At 34.8% G+C, this 9129-nt stretch overlaps 1 pseudogene; it reads left to right on the top strand.

Moving 5' to 3' along the window:
• The window catches only part of LOC128172198 (uncharacterized), a 277067-nt pseudogene extending 269827 nt beyond the window's left edge, over nt 1-7240 (top strand).
• The last annotated feature ends 1889 nt before the right edge of the window (nt 7241-9129 follow it).

Genomic DNA, 9129 nt, shown 5'->3' on the forward strand with positions numbered 1-9129 from the left:
TACTATGGAGGGTAATCGTGTTCAAAAATCCAGACATGTAAACTTGTAAATCCGAATATGCAATCGTGTTGATGTGTGAGCCTGAGCATGAATATGTGTAATTCTGATCGTGTAACCTATAAAACTCGGGCATAAACACGTGTAAGATTTGACTCAGTTCCTTCGCATGATGCACATTTTGCCACTTTATTGTTTACATTAGTTAATTAAACCTTCAACTTTGCACACTTTCAATCCGTAGTTTCTGCGTTTGTAACTTCAGGCTCGGCAATAGCACATCTGACATGATACAAATTGACAAATGTAAAGTCTACAAGTTTGTCGAATTTTGACATGACCTTATATGGCAACAGCCTTGCTGCGGGAAAAGGCATGCCGTAACCGCCGGACCGGAATGAACGAAAAATAAACATAATATTCGGCTAAACTGTTGCAATAAGCTTTTAATGAACGACACATTTTCTATCGAAAACACCGGTATTATTTTTAGAAAAAAAATTGAGGTATGATTGAAACTGGATCAAACAGGAAGAGGTTCATGTAGAAAAAAAATCGTTGCCGAATTGACTGCGCTAATATCCGTAATATAATTCTCATGGTGTTATAAAATGATATGCCTAATATCTTATATCTTTAAAAAAAAATTGACATGTAATTTAAACTGGAATATAATTAAATGCGTACTCTTTTCTAGAAATGAGACGGATTAAGAAATTTCCTAAGGGGGGGGGGGGATATATTTTGAGCGGCATGGGGTTCGAAGACCGCCGTGAGGTCCCATATAACTCCATTGCTTCTGAATTCTAAGAATTTTGAGAGTGAATTTTTAACCGGGTTTCCGATTATTGAAATAGTAAAAATTGCAGACGGGCGAGTGGCTGTCAAAAAGGTACCCTTATTGTACCGATAACTCCTCGAACAGTTTTCAAGATAGGAAGTTGTTCTTTTGCAGATCATTTATACATATATATCAGAAGTATGCAAATTGCTAGGATTTTGATTTCTGATAATTTATAAAAATATCAGCTGTTGAACTTAGTCATTTTTGGGCAAAAACATTGCATATAGAGTACCCCATTTTTACTCTTGTTATTTTTCTGAATTAGTTAGAATAAACGACCTGCAAGGATTTGGTAAATTTTCGCGGGAAAAATTATGTTACTTTACATGTATTTAATTTGTTTGTTGTTGTGTAAGTGAAAGATAAATAATAACACAATCTTCAATAATAATAAAAAAAAAAAACTAGCGCATATTTTTTGTGCGCCGTAAATTGAAGTTTTACTATGGGAGACACTGTAGCTCAAAGATCGTCCATCTGTATTTTTAGACAGGGAGCTACAAACCTGCAGCTAGTTCACAAGTGGCTGTAAAGCTGTATTATACTAGCTCTCCAGAAAATTTTTATCAGCCAACTTCACAAAGTGAGTCTGTATTGAACCGACATTCAGGACGTCATACTCAATCCCGTAATAATTGCATAAAATAATTTTTAAAAAATGTCAATTTTTACCAGCATGATAGGCTTTTTTCCCTATATATTGCCGACAATGCAAAGAAACATTTCTTAAATAATTTATACACATTTTAATTTCACGACAGTTAACCTTATCTTTGGAATTTTTATTCATTTTTTTAAAGAGGGTGTCGCTCCTTATGTCTCATATTACCGGGTAATCACAATCTCAAAACCAATGTCGTTTTTCTTATCGATAACTTTGCAACTCAGCTGACGGACCCCGTGCAATTTTTCGCATGGGGGGGGGGGGGGTCTTGTCACAACTTTGTGGTAGCGATAAGGATGCATTTGGAGATATTTTCTTAATTCAGCCGAGGACTATACTTTAACAATTTGTTGCATGTACTCTACAGTGGTGTCGGAAGCAAATTGAAAGGGGGGGGGGGGGCTAAACTATTCATGAAAAATATTGACAAGAATTCCCATAATCATGAAAATTCTAATCCAAGGGGGAGGGTATACCATTAACTCCAATCTTACCTGCCCAATCCCCCCCCAATCATGAAATTCCTTATCCGTGGTGGTGGTGGTGGTGGGGGGGGGGGGGGGTGCTAGTATACCTACTATGACTCTAATTTTCAATATCACTATTAATATTTCAAGGAAAAGGTAGGGGGGGGGGGGTTGAATCCTCCCTGTTGCAATGTTCCTAATGGTAAGGTCTAACTTGGCAAAAAAGTCCCCCCCCTCCCGGTTCAGACGCCTATGAATAAAAATGCGTATATATCGTTATACACGTGTATTCAAACAAAGTCATTAAATGTAATTTTTTTTTCAGTTCTAAGAGGTTATCTGAAGCCGATCGAATTCTTTACTCGCATATTTTATACATTCTCTTGATAGAATGTACACCAATCTCATAATTTAATTTTCCGAAAATAATACTCTATGAAATGTTGTTATCCAGAGATTTATGATTATAGGCTTACCTAATATGTTTTTTTTATTTATTCCGTCCCTATTCCGGCGATTACGGCATGCCTTTACCTGCAGCTAGCCTTTTTCTATCAGTGACGTCACTGTTTCCATATAAGGTCATGTCAAAATTCGACAAACTTGTAGACTTTACATTTGTCAATTTGTATCATGTCAGACGTGCTATTGCCGAGCCCGAAGTTACAAATGCAGAAACTACGGATTGAAAGTGTGCAAAGTTGAAGGTTTAATTAACTAATGTAAACAATAAAGTTGCAAAATGTGCAACATGCGAAGGAACTGAGTCAAATCTTACACGTGTTTATGCCCGAGTTTTATAGGTTACACGATCAGAATTACACATATTCATGCTCAGACTCACATGCCCGAGTTTTATAGAATACGATCAGAATTACACATATTCATGCTCAGACTCACATATCAACACGATTGCATATTCGGATTTACAAGTTTACATGTCTGGATTTTTGAACACGATTACCCTCCATACCTTACTAGTAAGTATTTTTTTTTTCCAAATGTAAATATCGTAATTTTTCCTTGATACTTTGCTTTAAATTGTAAGTATTTAGCTCAGGTATACTCAAGTACGATTTAAAATTTATAATATATATATATATATATATATATATATATATATATATATATATATATATATATATATATATATATATATATATATATATATATTTTTATATATATATATATATATATATATATATATATATATATATATATATATATATATATATATATATATATATATATAATTTTATATTAATTTATATCATATCATATCATTAAAGGTTGCAAATCCATCCACTAATGCAATTGAAAATATGTGCAAATGTGTATCATTAGTGGTCAAGGTAGTCCTTATTTCTCATTTTTTTCCATATCATTAGAGGTTACGGTTTTTGACCGCTAATGATATAAATCTAAAATTATATCATTAGCGGACGGTTAGGTTGTTCGTTAATGATAAAATTATATCATTAGTGGTCAACATCCTGACCACTAATGCAACGTTTTAACATTATATCATTAGTGGACGTTGTTTCATTAGATGTTGCTGCTTTATTATTCAAGAGTCCCAGCAAACTGTCATTAAGGTTTTCCAATCCTCAGTCTTGAGGTATTTTTTTATCCAAAATTTTTTTTCAAACATTCCCTCTTTATAGAACTTTGTTTAAGGTATCCGATCCATATTAGGACCAAATTTTTCCAACCTTGAATATCCATCATGTATTTAATACTTTGATATTTATTTAAAGCATTTAAAAAAGATTTACCGAGAAAAAGTTTTTAACGAGGCCGGGTCTAATTTGTTCTGCCCTAGATTTTTGGATGAAACTTTTTACATGAATTTCTACTGATATAATTATTATTTTAAGATTAAAAAATAAGACATTTACCACACCGTTTGTTTAGGGGGTCATCTCAAAGTTTGTTAATTTTTAACATAGGACCCTATGGGATTTTGCTTGAAATGTATCAATTTTGCATATTTTTTTACATTTTTTCAAAACTTCTGCCCTAGGGATTTCTTTTTCTGTTCTACATATTAAAGTTATTGCTAAAAGGCATCAAATGGTCAAATAAAAAAAACCTTTTACCTCCTGGTTTGTTCCAGGGGTCTTATCAAAGTTAATTTTTGTATGCCCAATTTCCCAGATTCGTCAGATAATGGCTATTTTTTTAATTGACAAAGGCGGAAAAGGTGATCTATGTAGTATTATTAAAACATTCAGACATATTTAAGTAATAAAAAAATATATAACATCACACATGAGAGGTCATTACTATAAAATACATGGTTACTGTCTTGAAATATATGAATTAAGCTATATTTAGGCGGGTTAAGAAAACGGCAGAGGGCTAGGCTTGCTGAACCCTCTTCACGTTTTCGACCCGAGCCCAAATATAGCTTATACTTCGAGACAATTATGTTTATTCCACAATATAACATTATTTTTACGCATCAAACGAGATATTTTCAACAATTTTCGCTGAATATCTCCAGTTGAAACTATCACGCCATTGCGTCAACCAAGCAAAAAGATGACGTCACAATACAAATGAAACGCTGCGCGAAAGCGTGCGTACTCGTTCTGTACTCGGCCTCGTTAAAATATTTTTAACTGAGCAGTAATTAATTAAAGAAGATTGCATTAAGGTCTATGGAGACAAGCATATTTTTTTAAGATATAAAAAGTAATTACTAGAAATGTCAAAAAATGCTTAGGTGGAAAGATGTATTTTATCATTTGGAATACTAAAACTATTGAAAATAAATTTTATACCGTGTACATTTTTTTAGAATTAGTTTTTATAAAATAAAAGCAAAGGGGGACAACTCTTCAAAAAAGGAAAAGGTCATTAATTAGGACAAATTCCACACTTACATATTGATACTTAAATAGGAAAATTATGTCCAAGTATACTGAGTATTAAGCCCATACACCTGCTATGCACCCATATTCATTGAATCTGAGGCTCTTATGGATCGGATACCTTAATAGGTAGCAGGACCTTATATTATAGCCCAAGCAAAGGTCTTAATATTCTTAATAGAAAGCGAACATTTTTAAACATTTCCCCTTTATAGAATTTTGTTTATAAGTTAGTAGGACCTTATTTATTAGGTAGTAGGACCTTATATTATAGCCCAAGAAAAGGTCTGCCCAAATATCCTTAGTAGAAAACGAAAAGTTTTATTCATCCCCCCTCCCTTTATAGAACTTTGTTTTTTGGGAGGAATTCCATCCTCCAGCCGATCGTATGTACATTCCAGTTCCCCATTAACACGAGCCTCTTACTAGAGAAACACCATGTAAATCACGCCCGGATTCCCGCTGCGTCTCACCATCCATCAGAATACGACATTTTTTGACATCTTTATATTATATCAGTATATTTGATGATGATACATGTGATGATTTTTTTGAAATATTATAATAAACCAACACCAGCTATGATGTTTCTTAAAGTTGTGTAATGTATATTAACATTTATATAGTCAGCAACCTAGGATGTTTATAATTGTGTTTTTTTTTAAGGATCATTGTCATCTTTTTACCTTATGCCAAAATAAAACACAATGAAAACAAATTATATTGGACCGCATCTTTTTGAAATATTGCAAGTTTTAGAGACGAGTGAGTTTTAGACGCGTTGTCTTTGATATTATTTAAACTCTTCCACCGAGAGCTACAGACTTGTAGGTAGTCAGATCAAAGCTACACAAACGGTTTATTGCCAATCAAAGCAACCACATGATAGTGTTAAACACGCCCCTCTCAGGTCATGTTCCTATGATGGAACCATTGAGCCATACAAACTAAAACTGATTGGTTGTTTCATCACAACACAGATAGAGACACAGGAAAACTTAAATTTTGAGAAAAAGAATGCACAACTCTTATCATTAAACAAGAAAGTTCGTTCTATATATTACATACTAGCCCCAGTACATCCGAAGTTTGTGAGTCTTCATGACTTTGCCATAATGTACAACTGTTACGGAACAATTTTGCTGTTATGAATTTACATGTTCATCTTAAACTTTATTTTATATAAAAACATTGTTCACAGATATGTTTACGATTCCGTCCTATTTATCACATACGTTATATAACAGTTTACAATTTGTTCTAATATGTTTATCTTTTTATCATTATAGGAGTATGATGCAGATAAGTACCAAGTGGAAGCAAGTGATTGTGGCCTTTGTAATTGTGAGTATCATCATTGGCTTACTCAGTTCGTATCGGCTCCCAACGGATGTTTCTATTATGAGAGAACCAAAACAAGGAGAAAGCAGAAAAACTTCATCATTGGAGAACACTTGCCGTTTAGATCCCATCGTAGTCAGACCTGAAAGCATTACCCTAAAGATGCCACCAGAGCTTGAAGAAGTGGTTCCACTATGGCCAAATACAACAGCAGATAAATGTATTGGAAATATCAAAGCAAAACCAATGAGAAAACTTTCATCATAGAAATACCACAATCTTTACAAATGTGTTGAAAGAAACAAAGTAATGCGAGCTATGAGAGACAACTCTTTGAAAACGCTGGATCGCTCAATAACCCATGCGTATTTTAAAGACCTGAAAAAGAAACAGGGGGTTACCATCATCAAAATTGGAGGTTACCTGGGTGTGTTGCTACCAAAGCTGGTGGAAACAACTGGAACGAAACAGTATGTCGCTCTAGAGCCGGTTCCTAGCTTCTATCAACAGTTATCGAAAAGGATCGAAGACCTCTCACTCCAATCAAGAGTTACTACCTACAATTTCGGTCTAGCTAAATCTAAGAAGGAACTCCAAATAAGTTTACGCAAAGACGCAACTTCTAAGCTGAAAGACGACAAAAGAGAAGGGGTTCAAGCGGAAACTATCAAGATATTCAATGTGGTAGACTTCTTCGTACAGATTGGTTTAGGGTGTAATTCATTGAACCTACTGACTATTAATTGTGAAGGATGCGAATTTGACGTCATAGAAATACTGACGTCAACATCGCTGATTGATAACATTGACTTCGTACAGTTTCAGCCCCATTTAATTGTGTTCGATGACGATCAAAAATATATCTGTATGTACTGTCGTATAAGGGAACTCCTTGCCAGGACACACGAAATAGCTTACGATTATCCGCACGTCTGGGAAACATGGAAGAGAAAAGGACTTTAATAAATATGTGCGTTTATTGTTCATATTTTTTTTTAGTTTTTAATTTATATACGTTTTTGGCATGTACAATTAAACCGTGTAAAGAATATTGGCAATGTAGTTTGTTTACAAATATGAGGTATTTTATACAGATTAAGAATATCCATTTTCGGTTTAAAGGGGTGGGGTATTAATTTCTAAAAGGATGTACAACCTGAGACAGATCGTCCTAGTAACAAGGGAAATGATGATTGCTTCGTTATCTGAGTAAATTGACCCTGATTCACAGGAAATATCAGTGGCGTTGGAAGCAAGTTGAAAGTGGGGTTACACTTATCAAAACACTTGACAAGCAAGGGGAGCTTATGCTATACCCCCTTGACAGGCTTGAATGTTGAGTCTAAGCAATAGGTTTTCGGATGCTGGAGGAGGTTAAGGTTTTTTGAGCTGGTTAAAGTTTTTGGAGCAGGTGCCCTCTAATGATTATATCTTGGTTATTTCTTGTCCTTACTTCACCAAACTTGCATGGATGATGCTTCTTATGACACCGATACACCTGACTGGCCTTATTGCTGAATTTGAGCCATAGGTGTCGGATGCTCGAGGAGGTTATTTTTAAGAGCTTGTGAAATTGATTGGAGCAGGTGATCTCTGATGGTTACGCTGTATATCTTAGTTAATACTGGTCCATACTTCATATAACTTGCATGGATGATGCGTCGTATGATACTGATGCAATGCTATATATATATATATATATATATATATATATATATATATATATATATATATATATATATATATATATATATATATATATATATATATATATGTGTGTGTGTGTGTGTGTGTATGTATCATCTATCTATCAAGCAGGTTTAAGTAAGGTAGGAGATTTCTTAAGCATCCTTGATAATGGAGATCAGGCTCTGCATCTTAAGCAACCTCTGCGTTTCATTTATAATATAGTTAAATCAACTATGCAGTTTATCATCTATAAAACATGTGACCTGTTCCAAAAACCTTAACCTCCTCCAGCATCCGAAACCTATGGCTCAGATTCAGCATTCAAGCCTATCAGGTGCATCAGTATCTTAAGACGCACCAACCATACAAGTTTAGTGAAGTAAGGACCAGTAGTAACTAAGATATTATCATCAGAGGGCACCTGCTCCAAAAACTTTAACCAGCTCTTAAAACCTTCACCACCTCCAGCATCCGAAACCTATATCTCAGATTCAGAATTCAAGCCTATCTGGTGCATAAGTATCATAAGACGCACCAACCATACTAGTTTGGTGAAGTAAGGACCGGTAGTAACTAAGATATTATCATCAGAGGGCACCTGCAACAACAACTTTAACCAGCTCTTTAAAACCTTAACCACCTCCAGCATCCGAAACCTATAGCTCGGATTCAGCACTCAAGCCTGTCTGGTGCATCAGTATCTTAAGACACACCATCCATGCAAGTTTGGTGAAGTTAGGACCAGGAGTAACTTAGATATTGCTATCAAAAGGCACCTGCAACAAAAACTTGAACTTGCTCCAAAAACCTTAACCTCCTTCAGCATCTGAAATTTAGGACCCATATTCAGCATCCAAGTCTTTCAAGTTCATAAGGAGGTCCAGATGCATCATCCATGCAAGTTTGTTGACTATAGGGGAAGTAATAGCTTAGATACAGGACCTGTAACAAAAGCTTTTGCTAGGTCCGGACGCCGACGCCGGGATATAGCATAAGCTCCCCTTGACTTCGTCTCGGTGAGCTAAAAATGTTCTCCTTAATATTTTGTTATTCCCTCATAAGGCTTAAGGAGACCTTGCGTATATTTTCATATTTATATTTTTAGGGCTTAAGTAGACCATTCTTTTTTACAACAATTTTCATGATTTGCAAATGCTCTATCATTTGTTATCGCCACGCAACATAGAAATAAGATATAATGCAAGGTCACTGTGCACATGTATATGTAAGCTTTGCTAATATCTCACATAG

Source organism: Crassostrea angulata, chromosome 2, assembly GCF_025612915.1.
Source record: "Crassostrea angulata isolate pt1a10 chromosome 2, ASM2561291v2, whole genome shotgun sequence".
In the NCBI taxonomy this organism is placed as follows: Eukaryota; Metazoa; Mollusca; class Bivalvia; order Ostreida; family Ostreidae; genus Magallana; species Magallana angulata.